Genomic DNA, 13,680 nt, shown 5'->3' with positions numbered 1-13,680 from the left:
CGACCCTACAACGATCTTCTTCTGTAATGTTTTTAAATATACTGTCACCACACTTCAGGGAAGCTTCGTTCAATTTCTTGCGTCCGTTGGCACTTCCATACAGAGGTTTTCCACGAACATAGCGGTGGCACACGACACATGACGATCCCTCTGAAGAATCAGAGCGACGTCTTTTACAAGGTGATCGCTTCAGTGAAACTCCTTCCATGTTGATTTACTGTTTATCTGAAACAAACGAAAGAAAAAGAAATTTTAACATACGTATTATATCTATTATACTAATAAGCGCAATCACCTCTCAATCCAAAAGTTTAATTCGAACACTGATGTTCTATATGCCTTTGGAAAGCTAATTTTATGTAAAAAAAAAAAAAGTTACAATAATAAAATTAACGTGTGTTTTTTTTTTAAATGAGGTTTCTGTTTTCTTATTTGAAACATGTCAAATCTGGCTGCCATATTGGATTTGGCGCCCATTTTGAAAAAAATCTGACGGGACTGGAACAACGTACCCAAGCCAAAAATCATGCATTTCAACTGTCTAACAAATATCTGAAGAGAAATTCTCTGCAGTCGAACTTTCCAACAGGACCTATGTACGGCTCCTCGACTATAAGAAAATTTCCTGTAGTTTGTTGAGTATCCAATTCCGATGAAAGAAGTTATGTGATAAGATTAATTTAACTATATTAAAAGAAGTGCCAATCAGATTTGTTTTATTTATTGCATTTTTCCTTCCACTTTTTAAACAAAAAAATTACAAACAAATACACCCAGTCAACAATGAGTAGATTTTAAGTTTAACATCTCTTTCAGCAGCGAGGCTATATGAGACGGGGCCTGCTGATTAACGTGGAATCCGATCCTCATTAACTCGCGCCAGAAATTGAACCCGGGTCTTCCATGCCAAAAATGCATACACCAACCAACAATAAGTGCAAATTATGCTACTTTGAACACAAACACAAACACTATTGCTATTTTATTGGCTTATTTCTGAAGAGAAAAGAAAATAATTAATCATTTACATTGGTCATTTAGTCATCGCAAGAATTTCCCTAGATTTTCAAGTTTTATGGAAAAATCCCCTTTTTTCGTAGTTGCTAAATTTACCCATGAAATTTCCCTACATTAGGGAAATTTCCCTCAAACCACGAACACTGGTTAAAAGTATCTACGTTCAATTCGAAACTGCCCATGCTTTTGAAACTTTAAACATGGGCTCCAGTAGCGTAGTCGCTACTACCGCTCTCGCCCTTTGTACGAGAGCTTCCGGGCTCAATTCCCAGTTATAACTCAGTAGAAGAGGTAGTATAACATCTTTTAAAGGCCATTCTGAATGAGGTTTTTCCTGGGTTTTCCTCATTCATACTAGAGTGCTAACTAACATATAACTTCCCGACTACTTCTTTTCTTTTCAATTCCATTCTTTCTTCCTTCTCTTCACCAGATAGTATGCAGTCCTAGAGATATCATCCCCCATAGATGCTAGTAATGTCCATAAATATGTACGTGAGTGATTCAGGCTATAGAATATCACTTGTTTCCCCTTCCTGTCCTTTTCCGTTCCAGAGTGATGGAGCAATCCAGTGGTGACGTCCGGTTGAAACAACGGGCCGTCGTTGAAATTCTGACTGAGGAAGGTTGGGCGTCCAGAAATATTAATCGCCGGCGACGAGTCTGGGATACATTATTACAAGCCGGAAACGAAGCGTCAGTCAATGCAGTACTGTCACACGTCCGTTCCTTCTCCAAAAATTTCAAAGTTGTACCATCTCCTGGCAAAGTGTTATTGACATTCAGTCTTATCCTGCCTATAACTCGGATCTTACGCTCTGCGACTTTTGGCTTTTCCCAAAACTTGAGGATCACCTTAAGGGTCAACGCTACTGTTGTGGCGCGTCAGTAGAAACAGCACTTCGACAATGGTGTCGCAAGCAGACATAACAGTTCTTCTCCAATGGCTTGAAAAACCTTGTTTCGTGTTGGTACAAGTGTGTTCTCCGTAATAGGTATTATGTTGAAAAATGATACCAACATTTGTAGCTGATATTGCAAGTTTTGCACTGATATTTATATCGGTGCTATCTATCGAATACAAATAAAGATAATACCTTGGAGGCATTACTTTCTGAATCATTCTCATGTAAAAAGAGTAACGGAACTATAACCATATTAGGTTGCACTCATAACAGTAAGTTGATTTTGAAAGGCATGCTCATAAAAGAAACTGGAAAGAAGAAAGTAACACACACCTATATATCCTAGTATCCAATTTATAAGAGAGCTTCTGGCAGGTACAATTTAAAAGAAAAAAATATAGTTCATAAAAATCCAATATAAACATTTAAAACCAGGATAACCTCAAATTAAGTGTACAGACGACCCAAATGAGAAAATACCAACAACAATAATAATAGAAAACAGTTTCGAGGTAGAAATGCTTTTGGGTTTTGTCTGTGTTTAATATTGAAATACCGTTCGAGTAGTGTGGTACCGGTATGTTGTTTGTGTCTCTCAGAGATATTCACAAAACACACAGACAGAGAGAGAGAGAGAGAGAGAGGTGTGTTTTAATTCCAATTGAGTTGAATTCAGTTCGGGCAGACAGAGAAGAGAATCATTTTGGAAGAGAATTAAGTAAAAGTAGATAAACCAGAGGGACATAGATGCAATCGAAAGAGGAGAGGTAATAGGAAAGAATGAATACTGAAAAAAAGAGAGATAAAGAGAATGGTGGGGATAGTAAAACAGAAAAAAAGTGAAGAAACAAAGAAAGAAACAATTCCAAAAAAGGGACGAAAATTAACAAAATTCCCAACTCTTCTTTGTAGTGGTTTTGATTTTTTTTTTTCAAATCGTGGATTGAGTTATCTCGAAAAGCAAAAGTTGACGATCAAAGCCGGCCGATATCTCTCTGTTTCTCTCTATCTATCTACCTACATCCCTAGCCCCCTCCTCTCAGTTAAAACTCCCTTCTCAACCAAATGGTCACGCATCGGCAAATCCTATGATGATTCTCTGTGCAAAACACAGGATGCTGTGATTGGTATTTTGGGATGCATTGTTTGTACGTATGTAGAATCTCTGTTACTGTTGTGTTGGGAAACTTTGTAGTTCTTCCTCTCTGATGCACTGATATTCGGTAGAGCATTACACACACAAAAAAAAAAAAAAAAAAAAAACGGATACCTAGTTGATGAAAATAACGTTATTCTCCGTTCTCTACTTTGTATAAGCGCGCATGCTTCCGGTACTCAAATATAGTATTTCATGTGCAATTAAAATATTAAACTCCCTGGTTTTATACGCATTCAACTGAATGATGTATGGTCAGCACATTGGGTTTCAAGCCAACTACTTAATTCACTATATTTGGATTTCAGACTGGAATTCCTAATTGTTTGTTCAAGAAGTTTCTTAATTATTTCGCAATGTTGAGTCAATACCGGCATTTTTGTGCTCCCCATAGGAATACTACCTGAAATCATAAGCATCTATGCATTGTTACTACAAATTTGCTAGATGGAAACACCTATATTAGGGGTAAAAATGAGGGGGAACGGCGTGACGTCATGTGTACCCCTACCTTTTCAGATCCACTTTTATCCCTGTCTATACTGAATAAGATTATACCACAAATGTGAGCGCCCTCCCCGCTAGCCTAGTGCCTACCATCATGTGGCTTTGGTGCATGGGATCCCGCTCTCTATTCCCGCCGTAGGTAGAGTATTGAAATTTAAACACATTACAGAGGTTCGTATTCCATCTTAAACTGTAGGACTGCGCAGGACTGGATTTATTACCAGGCCTAGTAGGCCCGTTCCTAAGGGTGCAACTTTCTTAGGGGCCTACTGTTGGACGAAAACTTAATAAGCAAAACGATAAGAAAATTGTAAACTTTGAATAATAATAATAATAATAATAATAATAATAATAATAATAATAATAATAATAATAATAATAATAATAAAAGTTACAGTAAACGCCCTCCAAGTAACAACTTCTTTAATAAGTCTGTTGGCTTAAATCATTAGTAGCTGAAGTTTAGTGGAAATTTAAAATTGACTTGTAGTAGACAGTTGCGTAAGAGCGGGCGTGTATTTTGTACGGCGCAGTTCTCCTGCACATTAGCACCTTACAACACGATATCACCAAACCAAAATTCGTCAAAATTTATAGAAAAATGTTGAAATAGAGCTAGCCCTATGTGTAAAAGAAGTTTATTTAAAAAATATATATATTGTGTTAATTCTGTACGTCTAGGTGAAGGGAGGCAAACGCCAATCGGCCTAAGGGAGAAAACACATTAAATCCGGTCTTGCGTCTACGTCTCATACAGCCGAACGAGATACTAAACTCGAGTCCAACTAGGGGGGGGGGGAGGGACAGTAGCTCAGTGGTAGAGCGCTTACCTCTGGGGCGTTGAGTTCCTGGTTCGGTCCATGGCCAAGTAAGCTTATGGTAGACAACATTGTGTCCATGAGTTTCCTCCTACATTTCATTTCACCAATTCTACCATCATCATTCACTTGTCTATATTATCCCTCTTCCATAGCTTTAAGGTCATATTCTTAGGCCCTAAACTGAAAGATTCCATTTCATTCAATTTCAAATCCAACTAATCATCTAAAGTGGATTTAAGTACGCCACAATATGCCACCTTATTTCACATTGTATAGTAACCTACAATTTATCTATGGTACTCAAACGTATCTGCCGAACTTCCTAGTAACTTCTAAAGAGCACATATAGTATCGACGAACTGAAACATTTAAGAATCCTATGGTTTACTTACAAACAATACTAACTTTTTCCTAAAAGCCAAAACCTGGTGAAATTCAATTATTATCAAATAAATATTTTTGTACCTGCTGAGGACAACTACGAGTGGCTAATCCTTTGCAGTGATAGCACACATGTTTCATTAACAGCCTGCACGTACCCTTAATGTGCCTTTGACAATTTTACTTCCAATAAGAAAAATGGCTTTATTTTGTAACTCTACTATTGATATGTTTTAAATAGGAGATTACGTTAATGCCTTATGTGTATCGTAGGATATTTTAAAAGCAAATACACAGGATATTTGATTGTTGTAAATGAGGTAGGCTTACATGACAAATAATTTCACGACTATAGGTTAGAATAGCAGACTGGGGCGCTAGAATGGTTTGGATTATATACTAAGATATAGGCCCACGCCCCTTATTGTCTCTGTACTGAAAAAGCGACCTCAAAGTCCTTGATCCCTTTGCTAAGGTCAAGTTAATTGAAGTTTATTATTCTTTTTGGCACAGAGATTTGTGAGAAATGAAATACGAGATTTTCTCCGAACCACGATGAAGGTTTTATTCGAGACAGATTCTACCACTGAGATTGAACCGAAGATCATGTGCACAGGGTGGAAAAATGTTTATCAATCGAACATTTAAAGGTATTCCATGCTAGAGATCGTTATTCTGATCTAGTATTCTATTAAATGGTAAAATATTGAACTGGATTAATGTTTATAATATTTTCTTAAATTAGAATGCTATAATTTGAATTTGTTTTATTCCTAAATTATTACTAGGTACAATTGGATGGTCGTTATGGAATTATGTATGCAGATACGCTCTGCAGATAACCTTTGCTGTATGTCTTCTTATTCTAATCCCGGAGATAGCGCATGGCTATCAGGATAAATTCAGTATCATGTGGCAAAAAAGGCTTACATGAAGTAGGGTTTATTAGGGTCTTGTTAGTGGGAGGCAATAAAGGCTTACATGAAGTACGGTTTATTAGGGTCACGCTAGTAGGACGCAAAAAAGAGTTACATAAAGTACGGTTTGCTAAAGACACGTTAGCGAGAGACATGAAGTGCGTTTTATTAGGATCACGCTAGTGGGAGGCAATAAAGGCTTAATGAGGTAGAACTTATTAGGGTCACGCTAGACGGAGACAGTAAAGGCTTACATGAATTACGGTACAGTTTACTAGGATCACGCTAGTGGGAGGCAATAAAGGCTTACATGAAGGGTTATTTATAAATGAACAAACATTTGAACCACAATTTTGAACATTTCTAATGCAATTTCAAAATTCGTTTTTCATGTTTTACTTCATCTTCTCTGAAATAAACAAGTACCGGTAAGTATTATTGTCTGATTTTGTATCATACCTCGACCCTCTCTCAAAAGATGTGCCTATTAAGTCAAAAAAATTACAGCACGTATTCAGTGGTGTCCTTTGATGAGGTGAGGGAGCAATACCCCCTAATTTTACGTAAAAACACATAGGGGGGAGATGGGTAAAATGATCCCTGCAGGTAAAATTATCCCCTGCCCCTACAGCAGAAACTGGTGTCACTGCCTGTCATATCACGTGGATGCTACGTCACATAAAACGTTTTCCTTGTTCATCAGTTCTCTTTCGATGAGAACGTTTTCTAATTCTTGCAGACAAAAAAAAAAACAAAAAAAAAACAAAACAAAAAAAAACATAACATTGTTCATAACGTAAGAGCTACTTTTTGCTGTATTTGTGCTAACGCATGAATATAAACGAGGCACTATTTGCTGAAAAGTCAGCGCTTAACTCTATACATTTAGCAATGCAGGCGGATGTCTTCTCCATATTTCGTCACACAAATGCCTATTTAATTTAAGCCATATGAAAAGGAAAAACGAACCCGGAATCATTTTACCTTAGGATTATTCCATTTTCTTAGGCATCATTTTGCCGTTTTTGTTTATTTGACTCAAGGTAATCTAAATGAACATAATAATGAAATTCTTGGAGATAGTCCTATTCTAAGTGATGTCCAGCAAAACCCATCGAACTATTCTAGGCCTGCTGTTCTGGAAACTGTTGTTCCAAAATTAAAGGAATATATATATTGCTACGTTATATATTGCTAAGGGGGAAAACCAATTCCGCCAAAAGTACCCCTCCCCGCCCCCCGTAAATGGGGGTAACGGGGGGTAACTTTGAAATGTCAAATAGGAACATGGGTCGAGTAATACCTCGTTCGAAAGGTCTTGAAAAACTAAGTAACGCTGTACCAAAAGATGTTTCATATTGTGCATCAGTTTCAAAATGGCCGCCATAATATGGTTCGGAAACTCCAGTACCCGTAGTGTGAAAACCATGGAAGGTAAATGAATGGAACAAAATTGAAATACGTAAATATCATAGGGCATATCGAATGATGCAATCCCTGTGATCCCAGTGGCCTCCCTGAAGGGGTCTTGTGGGCTAACTTCAAAATTTCAATGTCCGACCGGACAACGGTTCGGGCGTACGCTTGACCTACCCAATGCTGTTTGGAAGGCAGACTTCATGCATAGAGAATTGGTGCACTAAGTTAACGCGGATGGCCACAGTTACATTTTGATTAACTATTAGCATTCATGTCATATTGTGAGCTTGAGGAACGAAACGGTGTGTACGTATATCCCCGAAATGCTTTCTGAATAACCAGCACGCATTGCATAAAAGTTTCTCTTTTTTTAGTCATTACAGCGTCATCCTTACAAACAAATGTTTCAACCACACCATACCTATCTGTAAGGTTAGCCTTAATTTACGAATTAAAGTAGAGTTCTCGTTTGAACTTTCACTTTACTTTCCACCCCACTCACATACAGAGCGCAGGGAGAAATTATTTTGCAGGACTTGGATTTCTCTCTATACATTATGGCAATTTAATATTTTTATCTCTGTTGTATTATTCTCGAGCCTTGGAACGCCTCCGTGGTTTTCCTATTTAATTTTCATTATTTTCATTTATGTCTAACCGTATTCATACTATGAGCACTAGACGTCTTTGCGATCATTTTGAAAACGGTGTCTCATGTCGAAAATTTTCTTACAGAAGCTGTTTGATATTAATTTGTCTATGTAACGTGATGTTACTCGCTTCAAGCTGCTATTTAAAATTTTCAAGTTGGCCCCGGATACCTTTCAGTTGGCCCTTGGAGTCACCCCGACAACACCTCTCGATGTGCCTTACGTCAGTTAGCTACTCCAGTTTTTCTTTTGTTGATTTATCTCCAATCGCTTTCATACTACGGGTACTAAACCTTTTCTCTGACACGGATACTATGTTTCGGCGGCCTTTTGAGAACACTGCCATTTCACATCAATCGTTTTCTCCTGCAATATGTTAGATTTTGCAAGATTTATCGAACGAGGTACCACTCGACTCATGTTACTATTTGAAATTTTGAAGTTAGCCCCCAAGATCCCTTCAGGGAGGCCACTGGGATCACAGGGATTACATCATTCGATATGCCCTATGATATTTACGTATTTCAATTTTGTTCCATTCATTTACCTTCCATGGTTTTCACACTACGGGTACTGGAGTTTCCGAACCATATTATGGCGGCCATTTTGAAACCGGTGCACAATATGGAACATCTTTTGGTACAGCGTTACTTAGTTTTCCAAGACCTTTCGAACGAGGTATTACTCGACCCATGTTCCCATTTGACATTTCAAAGTTACCCCCCGTTACCCCCATTTACGGGGGGCGAGGAGGGGTACTTTTGACGGAATTGGTTTTCCCCCTTAGCAATATATAACGTGTACTTGAAACATTTCTTCTATGTTTTATCATTTTTCAGATATTTCCGTGGATTAATTAAAATGGCCCACCCTGTATATATATATATATATATATATATATATATATATATATATATATATATATATTGTAGCATATATATTAAAATGCTACAATAGGAATTAAAAGCGGCCGAGCTCCAATGTATAACTATGGCTTTCAAATCTTTCATTTACGGTTATGTGTGATTTCACGTTTAACAAACATTTTAAGTACGAGTACTTTAGATAAATCAGTAAACGTTTCAAATCATTATTGGTTTTAATGGCGTTTTTGGTCGTTTATTTTGTCCCATAATTTGTTGATTGTCATAATGTATACATCGTTATTTTATTTTGAGATGAGTATATATAGGCATAAAATGCACACGCCACATTTGTGAACAAAATAGGTATGTAAAGTTTATTAGGGGTATTGAAATGTAAAATTTATTAAGTTGAGTTGATTTTGAGTTTCACGTCCCTTTTCAGCAGCGAGGTTATATGAGACGTGGACCTACTGATTAACGTGGAATCCCAACCACATGAGCTCCCGCCCGGAATCGAACCCGGGTCTCTCGCGCCGAAGGCGCGTACGCTAACCGCTTAGCCACGGAGGAGCTCAAAATTTATTAAGGGTATCCATCTTATACGCTCCGAGCGAGCTACTAAAAATAATAAGCAAATATATTTAAGGATCATTTTTCATGCAGAATTGCTGTTAATTTCGACCATCTTTATTTCGAGCGGATTCATTAAATTGTTAAGGAAATATTTTGTTTTCGTAATCGCTACTATACCATTACTGTGTTGACACAGAGTGTTACTGTGTTTTCTTTAACAATTTGCTAATATCTTTTAATCTACTAGGATGGATTTTTTAAAAGATCTAGTACAAATAACTCTAGACATGTCAGCTATTTCATGCAACCTTAAGATCATTGTAGATATGAACTGATTTTTATTCATTTCCTCTAACTTATGATACTAAGCAACTATTTCCAATATTGAAATTTTGGGAATCATTTGGCATTTTAATATTAATAGTCCTACATATCTTTTTTTCTTCTTCTTCGCTTGAAAGCTTCAGTTACGGTTTTTGCCCATTTTATGAACGTTGTGGAAATCGTGAGAAAGTGTATTAGAAGGAAATTGTTGGCAAATGAATCTTATTGTGTTACTTGTTCTAACGGTCTATTTTGAGGATCCAAAAACCGGTTTCTCTTCTCATGGAGATTAACCCTAAATTTGCACAGAGTTTTTCTTATTTCATATTGAAGGCTAGATTTTTCCTTTCTTTCAAAATTCTTTCTTTTTGCTTTTTGCAGTGACTTTATTTAATTGCTATTATTCAATGTTTCCATAGACTGGGTGAGTCGTGACAACTGATTTTATAGGAGTTTAAAATGTTTATGGACCCTTCCTTATGTGACATTGTCTCTTATACTTTCTTTTATTTCTCTTGAAGGGAAAGACTACTTAACTATATACCTTGTGTGTATATTTTATCTTTCTTTCGTTTCAATCATAATTTTGTGATGGGAGCCACATTGTTTATCAGGCTTCGGATAAGTACGATCACCTCAGTTTATCAGGGGAAAAGTGGATTTAAAAAAGTAGAAAGACGGATGACGTCACGCCGTCCCCCGTGAATATCTTTGCCCAGGCCCGTAGCCAACCCAAAAATTTAGGGTGGGGCGGTAGAATTTAGGGGGGCCCGATCCAATCATATACTTCATCACTATAGTTCATTTGCAAGCCTACCGTGAAATTTTATGGGGGCCAGCCAAAGTTTGGGGGCGGCCCCCCTTTGCTTCCCCCGTGGATACGGGCCTGTCTTTGCCCATTGTAATTTTTTTTTAAAAAAAGTGGAGATACGCCATATATTTTTTTGAAGTGGAGGAATGTCGTCCTCCAGCGTTCCCTCCACTTTTACTATTGCAGTCAATGTAAACAAGGGCAAACTATACTATAAATTTGAAATGCTTTATTTACTATAAACTTCCAATGTTTCGCTAGTCGACAGATGGCAATGATGACTGCATAATAGAAAAATAACGTTTAATTTCAGAAACCAATCTCTGTTCTTTTCCTTCCCAACCAGAGAAAATGAAAAGTTAAAAACTACTTACTAATTTATAGGCTGTATCTACATTTTCAATGTTGCGTCATAACCCTTTGTATAAGACCTACTGAAAGTATCGACTATACATTAGGGAACAAAAGCAGTTGCAGATGATTGTGCAAATTAAAAGTTTTTCAGCGGTTGGAAAATGGTGTTTGTTATATAGAAAAAATAGTCTCACTCTATAAGTGTTTCCTAAATTTCTTTTAATAGAAATAGTACATTGATAAATGTTTGTATCCGATTGGTTATCGGCAGAAATGAAAAATTCCTCTTTTTCCGCTTCATAGTTTCCAAGCTACTCCACCTATACAAACTGAAAATTAACGACAGAACATCCATACGAATGAGTTGTGAATTAATTTACATGTAAAAAAAAAAAAAAAAAAAAAAAATTGATTTATACCTTCGGTTACATCTGTGTGGTTCCTAGTATACTTCAATCGTTGCTTTCTAGTTTAAAAATATATGCATGAATAACGTTTCATTTTGGTATAACCATTATTTGTGTACCGCTTCCGGTTCAAAAGTATTACTATCCCAAACTCCGGGTTGCATTGTATATTTGACACCCTGTACTATATATTGAATTGATTTCAGAGAAAATTTAGAGTTTTAAATTTTTAGAAAAGCATAACTGCTGCGCCCTCTGACATGCTTTTCTTCAACATAATTAACACTGTAGTGCAGTGGTTCTCAACCTGATTCCTATCACGATCCCCACTTTATCACATCCTATTGCCCTGTTATAGTTTCTGGTTTGTAATAATTTTCTGTAGGATTTTTAATACATCTATTATAGAATTCACTATCCATCTAATAGTACAATCAATTTCTTGTATATAATGGATATCGTAACTACCCTAAAAGCGAATGGATTAAAACAAAATTTGGTAGTTCATTCATATTACAAATATTGAATCATACTGTTTCAAAATGAATACCATTGGCTGGAGTGGTTTTTCTCCCATGGTAAGCATTAAAACAAAGACAAGAAATGGATTATCAGTTGAAAATGACTTGATAATATGCCTTACGAAGATTGAACCCGATATTGCTGCCCTAGTGAAATCACACCATTTTCAGGTATCTCATTAGCTTTCAATTTTAATTGTATTTTAATATGCAGATTTTGTTGCATTTGTATTTTTTTTTTTTTGGTAATTCAATATGCAGTTCTCATTAGTTTTATATCAGACTTTTTTCATTTAAATTGATTTTTAAACAACTCTGCACCAGTGTTTCTTCTAGACCTGTTTTTGGAGAACACTGCTCCCCCGAAGCTCTGAGAGTGCCCTCCCTGAGGAGACCAAAATAATTCGTCTATAATATAATAATAAATAGAATAATATCAGCAGTGCTCCCCGGAATAGGCCTACTAAGTGTGCTCCCCGGAATATTGTTTCTACAAGAAACACTGCTCTGCACCTATTGAAAATGTTTAGTAAACCTTATTTTGTGTTGTTCTTAACAGTATGTATAAAAGTCAAAATATACCTGTCGGAACAAAATTCAAAATAATATTTAAAACTATTTTCCGGTATTTATTAGATTCTAATTATATTTCTCTTCTGCTTATCTTCGCGACTCCCATGAAACTCTCTCGCATACCCTCTAGGGGTCGCAACCGTGCCCTAATTAAGTTTCCTTTTTTATTTTTTTACTTTTACACAAATACGCGTTATAATGAGAAGACAAAAAAGACTTCAAAATATACCTTTTAAATATTTTCCATATTATCTATTCCTTCCATGCAAAGAATGATCTTTTCAGCTAGTCATCCTACAATAATGAGACCAGTACCTGCATACACACGTGAATATGTCAATTGTTCTCATTCGACAATAGATTATTATTAATATGAAAGCAATGTCAAGCCTTGAGGGTAAACTGACGCCAGAGAATACACGTCATGTTCTCCGGCCCGTTATTCATAGACTATATTGAAGATCCGTGTAATATTAGCTTCAGGTAATATTGATTAATGATTTATTCATGTCCAGTCCTCTTCAACGTGAATGTTAATGAAAGTTCCAATAAACGGTCATACAGGCCGTGCTTACAGCAAGGGATTTAGCCGTAGAAAATGAGCCAAGCCTCAGGCGAGGAGAGTGAAACTACTTGGTGTTTAATTGCTTTGCAGTATTTACACTATAGTATGACAAAACAGTATTTCCTTCAGAAACAATGTTCCAGGGCCACCGGGAAGACTGCTGGTACTATTCTATTTATTATTATAATTATAGACGTATTATTTTGGTCTCCAATGGGGGCATTTTCATAGCTTTGGGGGCCAGTGCCCCCAAAAATCATGTCTGGAAGAAGCACTGGACCAAAATAGTTCTGTGTACTTCATAATATTCCTTTAAATTTCAAGACGTTTGTAGCATCTGGTACTATTATTATTAAGTATTCTGCCTGTTGGGAGATCCTGGGCTGGGACTAATGACTTTCCTTTATTATTATTATTATTATTATTATTATTATTATTATTATTATTATTATTATTATTATTATTATTATTATTATTATTATTATTATTATTATTATTATTATTGTTGTTGTTGTTGTTGTTGATTTAAGTTTGGTCTTGGGAATGTTTCTTCAACGTTTTTCGATCTTCAATTTCCTTTTTACAACTCCCAATATTTTCTCCCATTTTTTCAAATCATCCATCAGTTGTGTTCTTCTTCTTCCTATTCCTCGCTTCCCTTCTATCTTTCCTTCTATGGCTGTATGAAGAAGACAATTTCTTCTCAAGAGTGTCCAATTCAATTGATCTTCCTACGAAGGCTGCTGGCTAAAACATCCTATTCTCTCCTATCCCTTTCAAAACATTTCATTTATAGCTCTTTCTGTCCATTCTGTCTGCTCTTTCTTCTAACAACACATTTCCAAGCTCTTTAAATATTTCTTCTCAAGCTTCCGTAATGTCCAAATCTCTGAAATATACAATCTAATACTTT

The sequence above is a fragment of the Thermobia domestica genome, chromosome 10 (assembly GCF_964235325.1).
Source record: "Thermobia domestica chromosome 10, izTheDome1.hap1.1, whole genome shotgun sequence".
NCBI lineage: Eukaryota > Metazoa > Arthropoda > Insecta > Zygentoma > Lepismatidae > Thermobia > Thermobia domestica.
The sequence above is the reverse complement of the archived record's forward strand: the minus strand, read 5'-3'. Positions refer to the sequence as shown.